Source organism: Cebus imitator, unplaced genomic scaffold, assembly GCF_001604975.1.
Source record: "Cebus imitator isolate Cc_AM_T3 unplaced genomic scaffold, Cebus_imitator-1.0 Scaffold155, whole genome shotgun sequence".
NCBI classification, from domain to species: domain Eukaryota; kingdom Metazoa; phylum Chordata; class Mammalia; order Primates; family Cebidae; genus Cebus; species Cebus imitator.
The window spans coordinates 274,624-298,468 of record NW_016107470.1 but is presented as its reverse complement, the minus strand read 5'-3'; the positions used below and the strand labels follow the sequence as shown (position 1 = coordinate 298,468).

At 42.2% G+C, this 23,845-nt stretch overlaps 1 long non-coding RNA gene across 4 annotated transcripts in view; it reads left to right on the top strand.

The window, feature by feature from the left end:
- The first annotated feature begins 859 nt into the window (after positions 1-859).
- Positions 860-23,845, top strand: part of LOC108314496 — a 34,274-nt gene continuing 11,288 nt past the window's right edge. For 3 of the 4 annotated variants that reach the window (XR_005202605.1, XR_005202603.1, XR_005202602.1), the window contains exons 1-3: positions 860-2,794; positions 3,316-3,431; positions 5,344-5,423. This is a non-coding gene — a long non-coding RNA (uncharacterized LOC108314496). Of the gene's footprint in view, positions 2,795-3,315; positions 3,432-5,343; positions 5,424-19,271; positions 19,631-23,845 lie in introns of those variants that run through there. The other variant, XR_005202604.1, reaches the window with a different exon arrangement.

Below are 23,845 nucleotides of genomic sequence, written 5' to 3'. Positions count from 1 at the left end.
TTCACCATCACCGGCCTTGTAGGACCATCCCCAGGAAAGGATTTGCAATATATGAAGAAGGAAGACTTAGACTTTATATCCTGAAGAAGAGCGGGGATTGGAATAGATGGGTGGGAGGCGGAGGAGGGGAGGAGGGAATGTTTTGCTGTACTTGTAATTTATTTTTTGGACTGTCTTGCCAAAAATGGTGCAAGTGACCAGAAATCAGAACTAGAGAGCTGGATGGAGTTGGGAGACGGGAGTGGGAGAAAAATGAAGGCAACAGAAAAATAGAATACAATTATGTTTCAACAGAAAAAGCTAAGCATCAAAATTGTGTCTTTTGCTCATCATTGTATCCCTAGTACCTGGCCCATAGTGGGTGTTAAATGAATGTTTATAAGTAACTAAAGTAATGAATGAAGGTAGCCATCAGTGATGATGATGTCTGCCAGACTGCTCCTTTTCTGTAGCTCTGAGGTAAAAGCAGCTCCTAAAGGAAATTAGACAACAAGGATCACTTGGTCCCAGAGGAATGACTTTTCATTAAGTCTTGAATGCATGGGCAAAATTTCAGAGAATTTTTCCGCCTTCTACTGCTTTCCCTCAAACCTAGATGATAGCTTCAGTATTCTTAAACCCAATCTCACATTGCCTGATGTAAAAACTAAATTTCTGGCCAGGCACAGTGGCTCATGCCTGTAATCCCAGCCCTTTGGGAGGCCAACGTGGGCAGTTCACTTGAGCCCAGGAGTTTGAGACGAGCCTGGCCAACATGTCAAAACCCCGTCTCTACAAAAAATACAAAAATTAGCCAGGCATGGTGATGTCGGCCTGTAGTCTCCACTACTTGGGGGACTGAGGCATGAACCCAGGAATTCAAGGCTGCAGTGAACTATGATTGTGTCACTGTACTCCAGCCTGGGCAACAGAGTGACCCTGCCTCAAAACAACAACAAAAAAACCCCTAAATTTCTGATTATCACTAAGTTTTTGGTTATGAAATTACTGGAGGAAATGCAGCATTCTCTTGGTTGAAAACCATTTGGAGAGCCATGCACATTCCTGATCCCTAAGTCCTTGAGGTTGCACCCATCTTGAGGAACAGTGTGCTCTCTGGACTGATGTTACTGAATCCAACCCAGTTCCTACTTGATTTTTGTGGCATTAGCTTGGCAGCTAGATTTTACCTTTACTGTTTTTACCACATATCAGAAGATGACAAATCACACTGGTAGCAAGGATAAGGGAGTGATTTTCAAGGCATTCTAACTCTAAAAAACAGTTGAGAAATCAGCTTTCTTTATGGAGTAAGAGAACACGACACGGATGAACAAATTGTCCTGTTATCCAATAAGATTATCAGGGTTATTAGTGAGATAATAAAAAAAGTCTGCATGACTACCAAAAGTCTCCAGACTAAGGATCAGAAGACCTGGTTTCTTATTCTTCCACTTTCTACCTGCAACTCTGGCCAAGTTTCTACGCTGCTCTGAGCTACAGGGTTTTTCATTGTGAAAGAGGGTGAGAGTTCCTCCACATTATTCCAATATATTGAGGAAACCCCATGAGATAATGCATGGGAACGTGTTTTGGAAACTCGAAAGTGCTGCCCCAAATATAAGGTAACACTATTTACAATTGACACTTCCACAAAGTTTAGCCAACAGCCCCACACATTGCATCCTCTTCTAGTAACATTAATCAAAATCAGGCCAAAGGTGCAGGTAGGACAGACGCCTGACTTACTAGAAAATAAATGTCTAGTCTATTCCACTTGTAGTGCCAGTTTACATTGTCTGGTGAGGGCCAACGACCGGGGCCTCGGGGTAGAAGGAAGAAAGGGTATCAGTGGAACTGAGAGGGTATACTGTGGCGCCTGGAAACCCAACCTCGCCCGGGTTCCCTGTCTCCTGTGTGCAGCATGCTTGCAGTGCATTCCTCTGGCAGGTAAATACTCGGGAGTCCCGCAGCCCACTTGTGCCCACCTAGCCTGTAAGTGCCCCCGAGGGTATCAAAGCACGCGGATTTCCACTTGAAACAAAGCCACTGCACGGCAAGTTTCCCCGTTAATAATAAGGAAGAAAGAGAGGACTTGGCAGCCATGGCGGATCTGCAGTAATTAAACTGACGTTGCTGATTAAAAGCCTAGGGGTTGCCTGCAGCCTCCCAGCCTGCACTCCAACGGCTCCAACTCTGCAGGCGGGCCGTGAATGTCTCTAGATGCATATTAAGCAAAAAGTTTCTAAAGAGGATCGCGTGGAACCCAGCAATTGATTAAGAATCTCAATGGCCCTAATCCACCGAGAATTGAACGAAGAGCTCCCCAGCCAGCGCAGCGCTTTAAATGGGGCTTAGAGACAGCAAGCCCCGCCGGGAAGGAGGGGCGGGGAGTTACTGCGCATGCGTCCGAGGGTGTCAGGCGCATCTGAAGCAGAAGTGTTCCAGCCTATTCAGCAGCGAGTGGCTGGAAATCAGCAAAGTGAGAGGCTGCGCGGCGTAACTGAGGGACTAGGGGAGGCTGGGGGCTTTTTTCTGAAGAGGTGTGAAGCTCAGGGGAAGGAGTAGACGTGGAAACCACGTAAAGTAAAATCGTGGCAAGTGGGTATAGTCCTAAAATCTCCTTCGTGAGCCCCCTCCAGTTGGGACCCCAGAACGTGCAGCTCAATGTATGTTTGGAATGAATGGGTGAAAAGAAGCAGGAGGAGGAGGGCGGTCTAGTGAAGACTCCAGAGGGAAGCAGCCCATCCCCTACCTCAAGAAAGCACCGCCACTGCAGTGGGAACGGACACGCGTGTACACAGCCATGAATGAGGTTTGAAAGAGGCCCCACCCTCCATTACACCTTTGCTCCGCCGTGGCCCCCAGCCAAGGCTAATCTCCCAATCAGCACTTGCTTCCGGAAGCTTCTTTCCCTTTCCTTCTGATCACTCATTGGCCTTTCAACCCCTAGTTTTTTGTCTGTGTATGGGACTGTCTCCCCCGCCCCCCTTGACTGAAGTTCCTTGAGAGCAGCAGCCCTCTTTTTATCAAGGAAGAGATTTGAAGATCAGGACGTTCTTATCCAAGTAGATGCTGACCACCTGGGTAGTCAAGACAGGGCTATGCACAGTTAATGTGAGTCTAATCATAGTGCCACGGTTATTGTTCTGCAAGGAGCTGGTCACAGAGCACTAGATTGCATTGTCACTGGGAAATAAGCTCATTTTTTTGGCGTCTCGGCTAGTGTTATGTAGAAATTTGCCACAGCTGTTACTGCTGCGAGCCTGCCCTGGATCTGATCATCTATTATATCATCTCCATCTGATGGACCGCACCTCACTCCTTGTTTTTCAGAGCTGGCAAAGTTGGACCAAGGAAAGTGATAGCACCAGCTAAGAGGAGTGTGCAAGAAGGGACGGAGGAGGAGCACTATGTACTGGGGGAAAGAGATGGGGTCTTCCGGGACAGGGGTAAGGACACAAGACTGAGGGCACGAAGGAAGGAAACTGCGAGGAAGTAGAGTAGGGAAGTGGGGAGGTCAAGAGATGGTGACCGCTCTCCTCTGCATGCCCCAAGGAGATAGTGATGACATTCCATCTCCTTGGGGCATGCAGAGGAGAGTGGTTGATATTTCCAGTTGAAATATCAGAAGTCTATTTGGGACTCCCTCCTTCTGCGGGCCTCAATCTGTCATCTTCCTTGGAGCAGGACCAAAGCAAGTAAGATAAAGTCACAGTTTCTCATTCTTCTTCACTCAGCTTTTCTTGAGGTGAATTGGCATTTTTGTAAAAAAGTGTATTCCCTGCCATGTATGGTGGCTCACCCCCATAATTCCAGCATTCTGGAAGCCGAAATGAGAAGACTGATTGAGGCCAGGAGTTTGAAACCAGCCTAGGCAACATAGCGAGACTTCCATCTCTATAAAAGAAATTAGCCAGGTATGATGGTGCACACCTGTAGTCCTAGCTACTTAGGAGGCTGAGGCAGGAGAATCACTTGAACTCAGACGTTCAAGATTACAGTAGTTAAGCGTTCTCCTGTACCACCAAGGGAGGTGGGTGTCACTAGCCACAAGAGGATATGTGAGCTAGTCACCAAGGACTGGGGCTGACTCCCCGAGCACCAGGACGGTAAGAATAAACTTCTGATTATTCCCCTGTCCCCGACCCCCACTTCGATTGGAGTTAAAGAGATATGCCCTTATGTGACTTAAAAAAAGGAGCCCTGCTCTCCTAGAGTCACATCCCCATAGGCCAAGACACCGTCTTATATATAATTATTGGTGCTTCATAAATGGCTGATATATAAAGAAAAAACATGTCTATCAGGGGCTATATCCGACCTTATTCACAGCCTCTTGTAGAAAGCTGCCCTGATCACAGTCTCTGTAAGGGCCAGTTGTGTCTCTTGTGAGTGACCAGTTTCTCTGACCTCCCCTCAAGCCATGACTGACTGACCGAGGAAGTCAATGTGACCACTGAGAAGCAAGGCGTAGCCTTAGACTCTGAGTTTCTAACTCTCTCCACTTTGCTAAGATGGGGTTATGCCTCATTTCTGAGAGATTTCCAACCCTTTACCATATATCCCTCTTGGGGAGGTCGCTTGGGGAGGTATCTGGTTCTTAGCACCAGGAGAGCTCTCGAAGGACCCAGTTGCTGAAAATGCTGAAAGTAGGAAATGGAGGTCAAGTGATGGCCATAAAGATTTTCCTGCTCCTCCCCTTGAATCAGGGATGGCCTTGCGAATTGCTTTGGCCCATAGAATGTAGGCAAAGTGATACTGTACCGGTTCCAGTCTTGGTCTTAAGAAGCTTGCCAGCTTTTGCTTTCACCCCCTTGGATCCCTGAGCTAGTATAGAAAGAGATCCAGCTGCAAGGACTGGTTACATAATTTGCAGGGATTAATGTAAAATGAATGCAGGGTTCCTGGTTTTAAAATTAAGAATTTTAAAGTGGTGACAACAGAGCGCTATACCAAGCAGAGGCTTGATCCGAGTTGGTCTGGGCATCCCAGCCAGGCTTCCTGACACATATGTGATGCTATCTTGGATTTCTGGCCCAAATTAAGCTTCCTTATGGACATGAGAGGATGATCTACCCCAGGTGAGACCAGTAGAAGAACCCAGCCCAGATTACAAAACCATGAGCAAATAAATGGTTGTTACTCAAGTAATGCTCACTAAAGCTCTTCATGACAAATGGGTGTAGTCCTAGGGGCTGCTAAGGCCTTGGTTGGTATTTTATATAGCAATAGGTAACTGAAGCATGAAGAATAAGAGTTTGCAGTGAGTGGTCACCTACCATATTCCAGGCTCTGTGCTGGTGCGTTGCGTGTGCTGGCCCACCTGATCCTTATAACGCCTTCCATAATTCCTTTCTACAGGAGAGAATACAGCAGTTCCGAGGGCAAAGGATTGGTACCACTGCTCCCCACTCAATAAACGGCACAGGCAGAATCTGCATGTGAGTCTGACTAATTCCAAAACCCATATAATATCCCTGCATTGAAACAGATACAGGGAAACTGCATGCAGCTTGGAGACTACTGGATAGGGATCTGATGCTGTCTTTCCCAAATTTCCTCACAAATTCTACAGTTGAAGTATCAGGCAGGGAAATAACCAGGTGAAAGACCCCCTAATGGGACATTATCACATCACACCTCTGTGATCATCAACCATAATCCCTGGGGGCTGACCTAGAGGTATCCTACAATGAAGCTTATTTGGGTTTTTTGATAGGTATAATAGTGAGAAAATTTGCTCTGGTTAGCTATGGATAGTTGCTGAGAATGTGCCCGACCCCTCGATAGTAACCAAGCAGCCCCAGGCCTCTGGAAGGATTGGAGAAATCCAAGACGTGGGATTACGAGAAGAAACTGTGGTTGACATTTCATTTATTGTGCTGTCTTAAACTTAGTTTGCCTGAGATGAGATATTTACTTTACTGTACTAGTTATGTTCTATACTAATCATATTTGGGGACACAAAGAATAGCGTGAAAAGTTAAAATGTAGCTTGTAACTTTGGCTCTGCTGAGATATACCTTGTAACTTTGGCTCTGCTGAGCTGTTCTTGTAAAAACAGGAACTCTGCAAAAGGGACGAACCACACAGCTTGACTGCCAGAGAGGGATGACAGCCCATAATAAGCTTCTCATAAGCCCCTGTTTCCATCTCACCCAGGATCTCCTGTCTTCCTTAAAAATAAGGACTTTACCTTATTTCCTGCCCAGCTGTTGAAATATCAAACTGTACCAAGATTTTGGCCATGATGGACTCCGCTCTCTGCATACTAAGATATTTATCTTCCTGGTCATAGGTAGAAATATTAACAAATAATATTCATTGCCATTTATTGAGCAGTGTGTTAAGCATCCATATTATTTAATGGGTGTTTTTCTAGCTGTGTTTTAAAGTTGCAGCATTTGAATGAATAAATGACTTCTGAGCCAAAGTGAGAAAAAGCAAACAAGATACAAATAAGTTTTCTAAACAATTTTTCTCCCCAAAATTAGCTCTGCTACTTTGTACAAGTCTCCTTTTCTAAGTTCTAGCTTCTCATCTATTCAGCAGGGATATGAACATCTACAAGGTTATGGTCAAGTTTAAAAGCACATTTGTCTGATACCAAGTAGTCAGTAAACAATCATTATCATCATTACTCCTCCAGTTGGTAATTTGGGCGGGGCTTGACAGTGAGTTTGGGTAACAGGCGATAAGGTAAAGGACATTAGGGAAAGTCTGAAAGAATGTAATAAGGATAATATATTTTAAATGTATTTTTCTTTTTCATGTTTTGTGAATGACTTTTCCCCTAGTTAGCCTAAGGTAATTCTTATGCCTCAGGGAGGTTTGAGATTGTTATAGCAGGAATGCAAAGGGATAAAAAAAAAAAAAAAAGACAGATCTAGGTTTGGTTTCCAAATTTGAGTTCCTAGAAAAACTGAGGATTGGGGGTTGCTCTGGCAAGATGGCCAAACAGGAACAGCTCTGAGCTGCAGCTCCCAGCAAGACCAATGCAGAAGACAGGTGATTGCTTCATTTCCAACTGAGGTACCCCGTTCATCTCACTGGGACTGGTTAGGCAGTGGGTGTAGCCCCACAGATGGCGAGCAGAAGCAAGGTGGGGCATCACCTTACCTGGGAAGTGCAAGGAGCTAGGGGCCTCCCTCTCCCAGGGAGAGGAAAAACCAGTTCAAAAATGCTTAAACTTCCAAAATCCAAAATGCCTCCTTTCCAAATGATTGCGACTCCTCTCCGGCAAGGGCACAAAACTGGGTGGAGAATGAGTTTGATGAAGTGACAGAAGTAGGCTTCAGAAGGCGGGTAATAACAAACTCCTCTGAGCTAAAGGAGCATGTTCTAACTCAATGCAAGGAAGCTAAGGACCTTGATAAAAGGTTACAAGGAACCACTAACTAGAATAACCAGTTTAAAAAAGAACATAAATAATCTGATGGAGCTAAAAAACACAGCACGAGAACTTCACAAAGCATACACAAGTAACAATAGCCAAATCGATCAAGTGGAAGAAAAGATATCAGAGACTGAAGATCAACTTAATGAAATAAAGTGTGAAGACTAGAGAAAAAAGAATGAAAAGGAACAAACTAAGCCTCCAAGAAATATAGGAGTCTGTGAAAAGACCAAACCTATGACTGATTGGTGTACCTGAAAGTGATGGGGAGAAAGGAACCAAGTTGGAAAACACACTTCAGGATACTATCCAGGAGAACTTCCCCAACCTAGCAAGACAGGCCAACATTCAAATTCAGAAAAGACAGAGAACTCCACTAAGATTCTCCACAAGAACAGCAACCCCAAGACACATAATTGTCAGATTCTTCAACAAAGGACAAAATGTTAAGGGCAGCCAGAGAGAAAAGTTAGGTTACCCTAACTTTTACCCTAAGCCCATCAAACTAACAGCAGATCTCTCTGCAGAAACCCTATGAGCCAGAAGACAGTGGAGGCCAAATATTCAACATTGTTAAAGAATTTTCGACCCCAAATTTCATATCCAGCCAAACTAAGCTTCATAAGCGAAGGTGAAGTAAAATCCTTTATAGATAAACAAATGCTGAGGGATTTTGTCACCACTAGGCCTGCCTTAAAAGAACTCCTGAAGGAAGCACTAAATATGGAAAGGAAAAACCCGTACCAGCCACTGTAAAAACACATCAAAATATAAAGACCAACAACACTATAAAGAAACTGCATCAACTAATGTGCAAAATAACCACTTAACATGATAACAGGATCAGATTCATACATAACAACCTTAAATGTAGATGGGCTAAATGCCAACAATTAAAAGACACAGACTGGCAAATTAGATAAAGAGCCAAGACCCATCTGTGTGCTGTATTCAGAAGACCCATCTCACGTACAAGACACACATAGGTTCAAAATAAAGTGATAGAAGATTTACCAAGCAAATGAAAANAAAAAAAAAAAAAAAAAAAAGATCTAGCTTTGATTTCCAAATTTGAGTTCCTAGAATAACTGTCTTTAAAATTCAGATGTTGGGGATAAAGAAAAGGATTTTCTAGATTCCTATTGCTTCCATTAAGCTATCAAGGGTCAGAACAATGAATCTGAATTCTACAGCTATTGGTAGAGAGAACTGACCTCTGATATAAGAGGTATTCTTACTGCACAGAAAAGATGAGGTGTTTTTTCCTTTCTGAACCAAGGGAATGCCAGGGGAAAAAAAGATAGAGATTGAAGTGAGTTTTATATGTGTTGGCCTCTCCATTCAGGGCCGATATCACAAGTAGTAGATAAATTGAAAGAAAGGAATCCCAAAAGAAGAAAAAGACTGTGTCCTGTTCCTCACTTAAAACTCAGCAAAGGGATCAAGTGGCCCATGCCAATATGTAACACTGAAAGAGAAAACCAACAGCATGGGCCTTTTGGCTTGGAGGAGGTCAAAGTGCACCTTTCTTCAGCCATATTACATCTGGGTTCATCTAGCCACCCCTGCCATGCTACCCAAGTTCAACCCCAATGAGATCAAAGTCGTATACCTGCCAAGTGCCCTCGTGGAAAAGTGGGTACCATGTCTACCCTGGCCCTTAAAATCAGCCCTCTGGGTGTGTCTCCAAAATAAGTTGGTGGTGACATTCCCAAGGCAACAGGTCACTGGAAGAGTCAAAGGGTTACGATGAAATTGACCATTCAGAACAGACAGGCCCAAACTGAGATGGTACTTTCTGCCTCTGCCCTAAGCATCAAAGCCTTCAAGGAACCAGAGACAGAAAGAAGCAAAAAAAAAAAATCAAGCACAGTGGAAATGCCATTTTTGATAAGACTGTCAACACTGCACCACAGATGCAGTACCAATCCTTAGTCCTAGAACTCTCTAGAACCCATAAAGGGATCCTGGAGACTGCCCAGTCTATGAGTTGCATTGTTGATGGGGCCAGCTTCATGATATCATAGATGACATCAACAGTGGCACAGTAAATACCCAGCTAGCTGTGAACTACGAAGAAAAATATTTCAATAGAGAATCATTTGACAACTAAAAAAAAAACAAACAAAAAAAAACAGCATGGTTATCAGACATAGGATCTGCATGAATGCTCTTGTGCCTCCTTGAAAAAGCCAGTTTCCCAACGTGGTGAAACCCCATCTCTATTAAAAATACAAAAATTAGTTGGGCATGGTGGTGTGTGCCTGTAATCCCAGCTACTCGGGAGGCTGAGGCAGGAGAATCGCTTGATCCCAGGAGGTGGAGGCTGCAGTGTGCCGAGATCACACCACTGCACTCCATTCTGGGCTACAGAGTGAGNAAAAAAAAAAGCCAGTTTCCCAATGCAAAGATGTCAGTAGTACAAGTCAATCAGGTACCCAGAGACATTGCTAAAAAATGTCAATACCAAACATAATCACAGCATAAGGGCCAGTGTATGCAAATCTAAAGCCCACTTTCTCCTACTGCTGACTCCAAAAGCTCACTTTATCACATCACTGCCACCCCAATATACCAGGAAACCATCTAGAAATGAGGGTAGACAACAATAGGAGATTAGCCACTAACCTTTAAAAACAAAACAAAACAAAACTCTACACCAGAACGTCTTTCGTATCCAAAGAGACTAAGATATAGATAGTGATGAATGTGGATGTGGAGCCAATGAGTAAGATTTAATCAGTTGTAGAAAACAACGGAAGACACAACCAAATGTAGCTTGATAAGTTTTTGACCCCACTCATTATATGAAGAAAACAAATCATCCATAACTCTGCCATGGTAAACATCCAACACATTTTTTTTTTTTTTTTTTTTTTGAGACAGAGTTTCACTTTGTTGTCCAGACTGGGCTGCACCGGCAGAGTCTTGGCTCACTGCAACCTCTGCCCCCGGGTTCAAGCTATTCTCATGTGAGTAGCTGGAATTACAGGCACCCATACATTTAAAAAATATTTCTTTTCCACTTGTCTTGCAAATGCATGATTATTTCAAATAACTACAATACATATTCACAATTTTATATCATACTTTTTGTAAATTTCATCAAAATTGCTTTTCCATGCTGCTCTGTGTTCTTCCTGGTTACCCATGTTAATAGATGCATGCGCTGTTAGTCAAAACTTGTAGTTGGAAGTAACATAAAGCCAATTCCAACTCAACTAAGGGAAATGAAGATTTAATGGAAGAACACTGGAGTTGCTCATTGATCTGCAAGAACCAGGTAGCCCTGGAAATCTAAATGCTGGGGACCAGGGGCTTGATGTCACCAGAGTTCTTCCCTGCTCATTCTTCCTACAGACTTCTCTACATAAATGTACCAGGCGTTTAGCCATGTTAGGTCATTTTCATTAGCCACATTTTCCAAATGGGGAAGGAGGGACTAAGGGAGTTAGACGACTCACTGCAGGTGATTCAGCTACTAAATGGCATTGATTTGAAAACCAACATCTTGATTCAGATTGGTGGATTTGTACAAATTGCAAGGAACAAAACTTTTTAAAAGTATGTAAGAATAGTCACATAGGGTAAGAATATATTTGATTTTTGTGAGGACTAGAGCTGAAGGAGAAGAGAAACATGCAAACGGTGTTCCATTCCCCTCACTAGGACAGCTTCTGTCATCTCAGACTGCCCACCTGAGGTCCTCCTGACCCTTGGCTTGCCCACAAGGAAGTTCATGACAATATTGTTTTCAGAAGCCAATATTCTCCTGTCTCTACTTGCAAGAAAATAACTGGCCCCCCCAGTAAGTATAATTGGTGTGAACAGTGATTTATTATACACCCAGTTCTCCAGATGGCCTTTCATATGGAAATGATTTTTCCTGAAAACAGAAAAATATGGGTTTTCCCCCCCTTAGCAGGTTATAACAGGTTTACAATCCACTCCATCAAAACTAGGATCAGAAACTTTAACAGAGTTCCCTTGAAACAGAAACACAAAAAAACACGTTCCATCTGGTAAATAATTGCTGGGGTTGCATTCCTGTGCATTCAGGCACAGGCTAACTGCTGTGCAGCATAAAGCTGTGAAAATGTCTAGGCTTAATGGGGCAACATGAGATAAGATCTACTTAGATCTATCATATACTCAAATTGCAACCTTCTGGGATGCTGGTTCATGCCAGACTCTCAAATCACCCATAATCTGATGACCTAGACAGATGTGTAAAATTATTCAAAGATATCTGAAAATCTCACACGTGAGTATAAAAGGCTGGGTGGACACATGCAGTCCTTATTCTATATGAATGAAGGGGAATGTTTACCAAGAAGGTCATTTTCAGATGACCATAGTTGAAAAATCCAATGTGGTTCTAAGTTACACATCCTTTGCCTAAATAACAGGTTAGGAAGTATATCTAAACAGGCTTATATCATCCTGTGATGGGATACTTAAGAATGGGAAAAGCATTTAGTAGTAAAAGGTAAGGTACCAAAAGGATTTAATGTAGTTAGTATGTAGCAGGTTACTTTCAGTAGGTAACTGTAAGTTATGATTTCATTCAGGAAGAATTATTTTAGTCAGAGCTTTCCACCAATGTAACATACTTCCTCATAAGCTCCCTACCTCTGAAGGCATAGGCAGGGGAGCCATGTATTAGAGATGTAGGAAGATCTATGAATTTAGAGCGCTGGGCTCAAATTAGGGATGTCACTCAAATTCTTTAAGGAGTTGGGCAGATACATTGTGTAAAATGGTAAGGCATTAGAAAGTGGACCAAACTGCAGAAGACTGGACAGGCACAGCTACCTAAAGGCTTTCAAATTCAGTACAGATGCTTCTCGGCTTGCCATGGGTTACTGTGTCTCCCAGTAAACCCAACTAAGCCAAAAATGCATTTAATACACCTAACCTACCAAACATGACAGCCTGGCCTAGCCTACCTTACACACGCTCAGAACACTTACATTAGCCTGAAATTGGGCTACATCATATAACGCAATGCCTATTTTATAATGTAAAGAATATCTCATGTAATTTATTGAATACTGGACTGGAAGTGGAAAAACAGAATGATTATACAGTACTTGAAGTACAGTTTCTGCTGAACATGTATGGCTTTCGTGCCATCATAAAGTTGAGTAATTATAAGTCAAACCATCATAAGTAGGAGACCATCTGTATTTAAAAAAAAAAAAAAATAGGCTGGTCTGGCCAAATAAACCAATTTGGAAGGATTTGGCCTGTGGATCAAGAGGACATTTGCCACTCCTGGACTACATACTTGTAAGCCTTCTTTGCCTGCTGAGTTCTGTGATGTGGTGTATAAAAATAATGCACTTTTATCTAATAAGAGCTAAACACTTACATTAACCTCTGTGGTAGGAGAAGGTAGAGTTGAATCGAAGTAAAGAATGTGGTCCCCATTCTCAGAAAACTCAAAAATACTTGAAAATAAGATATGTCCACACAAAGGCAGCCAACAATGGCAGGCAAAAAGCCTATGGCTGCTCACAGGAAGGATCTCTAACTTTTATCTAGATAGGGTCAGAAAGAGCTGCAAAATAGGCAAGGCTTGAGTGAGACTTAAAAGAATGAATAGGTCTGACATAGTGGCTCACACCTGAATCCCTACTCAGGAACATCATTTGAGCCCAGGACTTTGAGGCTGCAGTGAGCTATGATCACACCACTGCATTACAGCCTGGGTGACAAAGCGAGACCCTGTCTCTGGAAAAAAAAAACAAAAAAAAAAGACGAACATTTAGCTAAATGGAGAGTGTAGAGGAGGATAGATTTGTTAGGTAGCAACAGGACAAACAAGAAGCCCAAGGGCGAGGAGGAGGGTTGTTCTTGGATCCTTCTAAACCTCCCAACTTCTTACTCAGATCCTAAAATTGGCTTCCTGTCACCTATTCTGTTCTGAGCCTCCTCCTCAGCCTCTGGGCCCCTCCCTTATGAACTAAAAGATTTTAGAGCCACACTTCCCATAGCTGGGCCCTACCACCTGCAGTCAGAGCCTTTAGCGCTCCCCTTGTATTATCCCGCTCCATACCCCAACCCCACTGCCTGTCTGCAGACTTGTCAACACAGTCATCTGGCTGCCTCTCGGGCAATCACCCTTGATGTTAAACAACCCATGAAAATTAATTGAATTTTCAAGTGAAGATGGTAATCCTAAACACTTAATGATCATAAGTGAGGAGGCACAAACTCTTTTCAGAATTCAAATTTGTCTTTCAAGGTATGTCGTGTATGCCTTTGGTGGGTTACTAAGTGCCATCAATAAATAGCTAGCAGCAACTGATGGCTTACAACATGCCAAAATCTGTGCTGAGCCCAGTACATGCACACTGTCCCTCGCCAACTCAACCTCCAAAATGGGGCACATTATTTTCCCCTCTCTAGAGACAGGCGAACTGAGGCTCAGAGGGATTAAATAACACATGCAAAGTCATACAGCTATCAGAGGGGCATGGATTCAAAGCCAAGTCTTCTGTCTCCAAAAACTGACTACAATCAGATGTCGTTGACGGTTACCACTTCACGTGATTGTACCATTCATATGGGTGCGTAAACACATACTGAATGGCCCAGAGGCATCTGCTGGCCTCTCATTGCATGTAAGCAGCAACCATCTCCCAAACAACACACCCATTTGATGTGGGAATGTGTATCGCTGACTCTTCAGATACAGTAGTCCCTCCTTATCCAAGGTCCAAATATATTAAATAGAAAATTCCAGAAATAATTCATAAGTTTCAAGTTGTGTGCATCCTGAGTAGCATGATGAAATCTTAGTCATCGTGCTCTGCCTGCCTGGGCTGCGACTCATTTTCTTGTCCAGTGTATTCACACTGTAGAAGCTCCCCACCTGTTAATCACTTAGTAGATCTGTTGGTTATCAGATCTACTGTCGTAGCATCACAGTGCTTGCATCCAAGTAACCCTTGTTTCGCTTAACAATGGCCCAAAGTGCAAGAGTAATGAGGTCAGCATATTGTTTTATTATATTATTAGTTATTCTTTATTATACCAAATTTATAAACGAAACTTTATCATAGGTATGTACATATAGGGAAAAAAACATAGTATATAGAGGGCTCAGTACAATCCATGGTTTTGGGCATCCACCCGGGTCTTAGAACATATCCACTGAGGGAAGTACAACAGTGTAACATCCTCACCACACTTGAATCATCTGGAGGCGCTAATGAAAAAGCACTGATGCCTTAGCTTCAACCCCCTGAGATTTCGGTTTAATTGATTTTGGTTTGAAATGCTAGAGGAGCTTCCCAGGTGATCCTTATGTGAGGGAACATAGGCAGTGAATTGTGGTTAAGAGTGAGGGCTTGGGTCTGATTTCTGTTACCATAGGCCAGCTATGACATGTTTATGAGTCTTAGTTTTCTCACCTCTAAAGTGGGAACTACAGAACTGAGTACTTTATAGCACTAATGCAAGGGTTAAGTTAAATGGAAACAATGGAATGCTGAAATGGTTAAGGTTCCTGGTGCGACCCCAAAAGCGTCATTGATCCATAATGAAATTGAAGTTTATAGTCTCTTAGGCAAGCACACATTGGTTTCATAAGAAAATGTATTCCCCCTGCTTTCTACTCAGACTTCCTGACACCTCAGGGTGGAGGAGAAGTCTGGACAGACACTCTGGGCAACCTGCTAGCTCTTTCAGAGATGTAAAGGCAAAAGCCTTTCAGAGCCAGACAGCTGACGTACAGATGTGAAGCAACTGGGATAAAGCTATCAGGGCTATTTAAAAAAAGAGAGAGAGCAGGTGTGATTTGAAGAGAAGATACCCCATAAAAGGCACTAAAGTTCATTAAAAATAATAATAATTACCACCAACAAGGTGCTGGCCAAACAGATCCATCTGCCCCACATGCAGCAGGTAGGTGTCAGTTTGCACCACCAGTAGTCACACCTTCAGCTTTACAGGTTCAGGTCAGTAGCTTCTCCCTGCTACTGCACTTGTGAGCTGAGAACAGCTACTTCCCTTTCCACTGAAAGCTAGGGGGTTTCAAGGATGTGTCTGTGACTGTGAAGGGGCTTGCAGATGACAGCCAGATTTGTTAAAGGCAGACAAGCAGTTATTTGTTTAAAAGTTCCCACCCTACAGAGGGCTCATCTCTGTTTCAGACTAGCTGTGTGTCCTTAACAAACTTCTCAGAACCATTGCTCACATGTAAAACTGGAAAAGAGTATCTACTCCTCAGGGATGTTGTGGAGACTAAAAGGACAGGAGATGTGGAGTGCTCAGCACAGCGCCTCTGCTCTGGGATGCACTCCAGATGTGTCTGCTTTGGTTGTGATTTTGCCGTTCTTCAACAAAGTAAAAAGAGAGACTCAAGCACTGTTTCACCCTGCGCCCTGGAAAATCAGTTAAATTACACAGTTCATTCTAATTTATTACCTCATCCCTCCTTTGAAGCCACAGTCAAAAGCACTGACAAACAAGTTTGAGAGAGATAGGGAGAGGTGAGATAAAAGATATAAAGTGACAAAAACAAAAACAAAACAAAGGTAGAGAATTTGTTCCTTGTCTGTTCTCAAGGAGCGCAGGTCTGATGGCTTGCTGAATGGGGCACGGAAAGGTAACAGCGCACCTCCCACATCTCTGGCCTGTGATGGCCCCAGCGAGCACTGGGCAGCACCCAGGCAGAGAGAAGGGCTTCCTGGATTTATCTCGGGATGGTTACTCTCAGAGTTTTCAAGAATAAGAATCCAGCATGGGATTCATCCCACCTTCATTGTATCTTGCTTTGCTTTGACATCTGCCATGGATACAGGAAAAACAAAAGTTAGGCCTCATATGACTTAAATAAATCAATTACTTGGCCTATGGAACATCCAGATTTGAGTTCAGAGAGGCCCTGGAAGCCTGGACTAGTCCTAGATTTTGGGGTTTAAGAAACAGCATTCCTTCACCTGATTTTCAACTGAGGAACCACCCTCTATCCTCACTGTCAGTCACTGTGCTTTGGATGAAACTGACTTTATCCCTGTCTTCAGGGAGTGAGTGTGATATTCAGGCCTGGCCAATCAGAGCATCACATTCCTCTGACCCAGTCAGTGATAGATAGTGACCCATTCAGAAATGTGCATGTGAGCTCCTCAGAGCCAGAGTAGTATAAGGAAACTGTTTTTAAGGGCTTTGTTGACATATAATTTGCATACCAAAAAATTTACCCATTTAAAGTATACAATTCAATGATTTTTAGTATATTTTCAAAGTAACCATCACAAAAATCTGGTTTTCGAATATTTTTGTAATCACAAAAATATCTCTTGTGCCCATTTGTAGGTACACAGAAACTTTAGCAGAGTTATTGAGGGAAATTGACATGTTCCTTTTGTCTGGGTCTGTTTGCAATAATGCTTACAGGAGCCTGGAACTACACAGAACGTGAGAATAAAGCAAAATCCGCTGAGTCAAGAGATAGGCTGGGCAAGGTGGTTCATGCCTATAATCCCAGCACTTTGAGAGGCTGAGACGGGCAGATCACTTGAGGTCAGGAGTTGGAGACCAGCCCAGCCAACATGGTGAAACCTCATCGTTACTAAAAATACAAAAGTTAGCTGGACAAAAGTGGCTTGCGCCTGTAACTGCAGCTACTTGGGAGGCTGAGGCAGGAGAATTGCTTGAACCTGGGAGGCAGAGGTTGTAGTGGATCAAGATCGCACCACTGCACTCCAGCCTGGGCAACACAGCAAGACTCTGTCTCAAAAAAAAAAAAAAAAAAAAAAAAAGAGATGTAAAGAAGCTGAGTCTGGAGGTCCCTGGTTGAGGCTCTGATCAAGCTGAACCCGAAGTCAGAGCTTCCCCTAGACTTTTTCAGTTACATGAGCTGAGAAGTTTCCCTTTGTCTTCAGCCAGTTTGACTTGTATTTTCCATCTCTTGCAATGAGATGAATCTCACCTGACTCCAAAAATAATTGACCAGACCCTAAGGATTGGAATTGGAACCTTTATTAATTGAGTATCAGACAAGAAGGTACATCTCCAGATCTGTTGTAATCACAGGATTATTTTACATATGATCACAGAGGCCATTTTACAAATGAGATATAGCCCTGCAAAGGTAAATTGCTTAACCAGGATACATAGGAGAACCTGGATAAGTCCCTTTAACTCTGAATTTGATTTTGTAACCTGAATTTGATCCTGTCTTTCCTCTTCAAGTAATCGCCATCATCATCATCACCATTACCTCTTATAAAATCTTTACTATGTGCCAGACCTATGCTGAGTATGTATTGTGCAAATATTAACTCATTTAACCTTCATAACTACCTTATGGGGTAGGTATCATTGTTATTCTCATTTTACAGATGAGGAAACTGAAGTCTACGAGGTCATATAACTTCTCCAAGGTCATATAGCCTGTGAGAGCAGAGGCAGGATTCAGATGCAGGCACACTGGCTATAGAGGCCACACTTTTTTTTTTTTTTTTGAGATGGAGTCTCCATCTGTCGCTTAGGCTGACGTGCAGTGGCGCAATCTCGGCTCACTGCAGCCTCCACCTCCCAGGTTCAAGCCATTCTCTGAGAGGCTACCCTGTTAATCCATGTACTGTACTGCCTTTTATGAATAAAAAATAATCTAACATAAGCTTTTAATCAGTGTCCCAGTGGTCTTTCCACTAGAGATACTACCTTTTTCTGAACTTATATTTCAATCATTACAAAAAAATTAAAAGCTAGCAAAAACCTCAAATATTTTCCATATTCTAAGGCTCTTCAATTATATAAACAATTTTTATCTGATTTCAGGTAGTCATAAACTTTTGTGCTTCTTACAACTTTGTTCTGCTCTTCTAAACACATAGTAAAAATAAAGTTTAATCATGGCAAAAGTCTAATTTTTCTGTCTTCTTGCAGTAAAAACTAGATGACTGCTCTGCTTTATTGATATTCAATATGATATGGTAACGATATTTAATGTAATTTAATATGAAATTTTACATTTTATATCAGCCAACCAACAAAAAAGTAAGACCTGGGTGTTAACAGCCCGCTTTATTGAAACAAAATGTATGTATACAAAAAGTAATATAAATCTGTCTTCTCTGAGTTCTTGAAATCAAATAAGACATGCAAAATGCTTTGACATGATTTAGCTCTTTGTCCCCATTCAAATCTCATCTTGAATTATAACAATCCCCATGTGTCACGGGTGGGACCAAGTGGAGATAATTGAATCATGGGGCGGTTTTCCTCATGCTGTTCACGTGATAGTGAGAGAGTTCTCAGATCTGATGGGGTGTGTGTGTGTGTGTTTTAGACGGAGTTTCACTCGTTTCCCAGGCTGGAGTCCAATGGTGCAATCTCAGCTCACCACAACCTCCGCCTCTCAGGTTCAAGCAGTTCTCCTGCCTCAGCCTCCTGAGTAGCTGGGATTACAGGCATGCATCACTACACCCAGCTAATTTTGTATTTTTAGTAGAGACAGGGTTTCTCCATGTTGGTCAGGCTGGTCTTGAACTCCCAACCTCAGGTGATCCAACCACTTTGGCCTCCCAAAGTGCTGGGATTACAGGTATAAACCATCTCACCCAGCCTGATTTGATGGTTTTTTAAGGAGTTTCCCCTCTTTGTGTGGAGCTCATTCTCCTTTCTGCTGTCATGTGAAGAGGAATGCGTATGCTTCCATCATGATTGTATATTTCCTGAGGCCTCCCCAGCCCTGCGGAACTGTGAGTCAATTAAAACTCTTTCTTTTATAAGTTACCCAGTCTTGGGTATTTCTTCATAGCATCATGAGAACGGACTAACATGTTTCCAAAGCTCTGAAATGCTATGTGAATGCCACATGCTGTACTCTCCAAGTGATTTTCACACACATTTTATTTTTTATTTTTTGAGACAGAGTTTCTCATCACCCAGGCTGAAGTGCCATGGTGTAATCTTGGCTCACTGGAACCTCTGCCTCCTGGGTTCAAGTGATTCTCCTGTCTTGGCCACCTGAGTAGGCGGGATTGAAGGAGCCCGCCATCATGCCGGCTAATTTTCATATTAGTATAGATGGGGTTTCTACTATGTTGGCCAGGCTGGTCTCGAACTCCTGATATCAGGCAATCCGCCCACTTTGGCCTCCCAAAGTGCTAGGATTATAGGCATGAGCCACCACACCCAGCCTCACACACATTTTTCTCACTTGATCGTTACCTAAAAGATATATTTGAATGGGGATTATCAGATGAATAAACATTTTTTTTTGTTTTGTGTTTTGTTGTTTTGTTTTGAGACTGAGTCTCACTCTGTCTTCCAGCTGGAGTGCAGTGGCGCAATCTCGCTCACTGCAACCTCCACCTCCCAGACTCAAGCAATTCTCCCACCTCAGCCTCCCACGTAGCTGGGACTACAGGCATGTACCACCATGCCTGGCTAATTTTTTGCATTTTTAGTAAAGACAGGGTTTCACCCTGTTAGCCAGGATGGTCTTGATCTCCTGACCTCATGATCCACCGGTTCAGCCTCCCAAAGTGCTGGGATTACAGGTGTCAGCCACCATGCCCGGCCAACATTGTTGTTTTTAAGGCAGTGTCATGGATGGCTTTTATTTTTATGTAGAAGAAAGACACAGTGAAAGTGGTCCTTCTTCAAATTCAGCCAATGGATGTATACAAGATGGTTGAGGAGGGGAAACGTAGGCATGGAGAATAGCTTAAAAGCCTGCTCCTGCAAATAGACAGTCCCCAACTTACAATGGTTTGACTTATGGTTTTTCAAATTTATGATGGTGTGAAAGCCATATATGTTCAGTAGAAACCATACGGCAAGTACCCCTATAACTATTCTGTTTTTTCACTTCCAGTACAGCATTCAATAAATTACATGAGAAATTCAACACTTTATCATAAAATAGGCTTTGTGATTATTCTTCCCAACTGTAGGCTAAGGTTCTATGCATATTTAAGGTAGGCTAGCCTAAGCTATGATGTTTGGTAGATTAGATTAAGTGCATTTTCAACTTACAACGTTTTCCATTTACAGTGGGTTCATTGGGGTGTCATAACCTCATGGTAAGCTGGGCATCAGTACTTCAAATATATTTGTTTAGTGTAAGGAATCTGTACAAGTTACTTGGGATTGACTTGGCTCCTGGAGCAACAGAACTTTGTTCTAAGCTCTAATACCGTTGTTAAAATCAATGGGTCATCAATAGGACACTAGAGATCATTGAGCAGCTACCCTATGAGGAGTAGCAGGTAACTAGCAAACAGCAGCATGAAGTGGGGTGGATTGGAGTACCTAATGGTGGCACCTGGGCAAATTATTCTCGGCATGTCTGCTCAGACCTCAAATGGTGGAGGTGGGAGTTGGGCTTCCCAAATCCTCTGTCAGTGATATCCTACTGCAGAAAGCAGCCTTGTACCCACAAGAGTCTTAAGGCACAGCCATCAGTGCCCTTTCCAGTTTTCTCTTTAAAGTTCTGGGGAATATGTGTTTCACTCCCTAAGAAAGCATATGTCTGCCTTGGGGATATGTGAACATTTGACTAGAAGTAAATACCTTCCCTGTTAAACATAGGCCTCCACCTTCCCAAGCTCTCGTTTTTAGGTTTCTCATTCTTTGGTCCAAATTCATTCTATGAGGAGATGGTCAGCATGGCTGCTAACTCCACACAAACTCAGTATTAACAGGTTAATCTACTCCATGAATCCCTGAAAATATGGGGGCATGTTGGGGCATGGTTCCTGAATAATGTGTACGCATTTTGATTGAGGCTGAGGTTTTTGCTGCAATCAATGGTCTAGCCTCACAATATCCAGTGTGCTGGGAATGTGTAGCTTGAGGGGAAAGGAAGATGGAGCTGCTGGGGAAGGAAAAGCTCTGGAGCCAGCAGGGATATTAGAGTCTCACAAGTAACAGCAAGTTTCTTCCACCTTTGTGTTCAACACTGTTGCTCATTCATGCTAGAAAAGAAGGCAAGAAACAGGCCAAAGTTTTCATTCACCCTCAGATTATTTTATTCTAACTTGGAGACAGAAAATCTGGATTCGAACCTTGTTTCTGCCATGTATGAGTTGTTTGAATTTGAACACATCAACTAATCTCAGTTACCTTAACTGAAAGGAGCAGTTATGATAACATCCTTCCTGTCTCATGCATAGGGTTACTGGGAGAATGAATCAGTCAATGTAGATCAAAAACGCTGCATACAGACAGTGTAAACGATGACTGTCTTGTAAGAGTAAAGTGTTAATAACGACAGCCACTTTCATTTGGGGTCAGGATTCACTCTTCTGCCTGTTAACATGTATAATCTCAAGCAGTGTTGTTTATTATTCTAAGAATGGCATTGCTTTTGGGTCTGTATTTTACAAACCAAATATTGTAATTTTAGGGATAATAGAATATTAGGGGCATAATGTAAAAACTTTAAGACTTATGGTCAGTGGAAATATCGTTTTTTAAAAAAGTACTGGGCTAGAAGTTAGGAGACTTCACCTAGTACCTCAGTGATCTGGAGCCATCATGACACCATGCAAGGCCTCAGTTTCCTTGATCTGTAAAACGAGGATGCTTGATCCATTGTTTCTTAACTGGGATGAGTTTTAGAATCACCTGGAAAGTCCCCAAAGGTAGAATGTTTGTTTTATTTTTTGCTGTGTTTCCAAGACCTGGAAAAGTACTTGATGTGGAGAAGGCACTCAGTAAACACACATATATTTTATGAATGAATAAACTTTTTCAAAATTCATAGGCCTGGTTCCACCCTGAAATCCTCATGCAATTTGGGGTAGAGCCTACATGTATATTTAGAAAGGCCCTCCTGATCATTTTGCCAAGTGCCCCTGGCTAATATCCACCAAGAACCACTAAACTCAATAATCTCTAAGGTTCCTTCACATACAGTTGCCCCATTTAGTAATCAAAAACGTAGAGCATCCAGCCAAACTTGAATTTCAGATAAACAGTGAATAATTTTTTAGTATTAAGTATATGTCATGGAGTATTTGGTTGCTGCAACTTAAATAAACATAACCAGATAAGGCTTCTGCTTAGACTGATAGTTTGGGCCAGAGAGTGGCACCTTGAAACTGGCCCAGATTTGAAAATCAGAGAGAGATAATCTTGGTTTGAATCTCTGCCCTGATCTTAGCAGATTGCTTAACTTCACTGGGCTCTATACTATACTAGCTACCCTGTAGAGCTAGTGAAAGTATTAGAGATAATAGAAGTATGATGGCCAGCACTTAGCAGGCATTTAATAAAGCTCAGCTATTGTTACTATTTTTTTTCTGCCCCATGAGGGTTGAAGAAAAACAACAGTATCAATGAGACTGTTATTGGCAATACTGTCTCCTAGTAAATTGGCACTCTGCAGTAACCAAGATTATAGTTAACAGTTCTAGGTTAAGCTTGACAAAGTTAAATTGAATGCTGACCTTATATTAAACAATACCTCTATGTCTGGGGGAACAAAACCATACTAAGAACAGATCATCCTGTTCTGAATAAATAAAGGAAGGAAGTTCTTTCATTTCATTCATTGTGAAATGTCATTTGCTTAACTGACTTTTTTGATGTTAAAGATAAATATTTGTTCACGTTTTATAGGGCCACTGTATGGAGAAATAGCCTATTACTTGGGCAGCGGAAATGCTTCAATCCTGACTAGGTTTTTCTGACTTCTAGGTTAAAGGCATCTTTTTCTTCCAGAGTTTTAGTTGTTTCGAGACATTTTTAATACATCTCCGCTAGTTAAACAAATAGACAGCCAGGCATGGCAGTTCACACCTATAATCTCAGCACTTTGGAGGACAAAGTGGGAGGATTGCTTGAGCTCAGGAGTTCAAGACCGTCCTGGGCAACATAGTGAGACCTCATGCATACTAAATATAAAAAAAGATAAGTCAGGCATGGTGGCACATGCTTGTCATCCCAGCTAGTTGGGGGCTGAAGTGGAAGAATCGCTTAAGCTCAGGCAGTTGAAGGTGCAGTGAACCATGATTGTGCTACTGCACTCCAGCCTGGGCAACAGCGCAAGACCTTATCTCCAACTAACAATAATGATAATGATAGACACAGCAGTAAACATAAAATGCTCATTTAAAAAATTATCTCCTGAAATATCTATTTGGACAAAATCTTTAATTTCATTATCAAATTTAAAAAGATATGGCTGGAAAATCATTTGATAAAGTTTCAGTTGAGCTACTCTGATACTGGCAAAAATACTTTAAGCCTCCTATGGTTACTTCATTGCTTATTCAACACATATTTATTGCTGAGCACATATTGTATACCAGACAGTGTGGTAAGTGCCAGGGACTATCAGTAAACAAAACAGAACAAAATTTCTGCTCTTATGGAGCTTATATTTTGACATAGAAAAACAAATATAAACATACTAATTAAATGAATTAATTAGAATATACATGGTGATAAGTGCTATGGGAAAAGAACAGGAGAAAGTTGGGACTATGTCAAGGG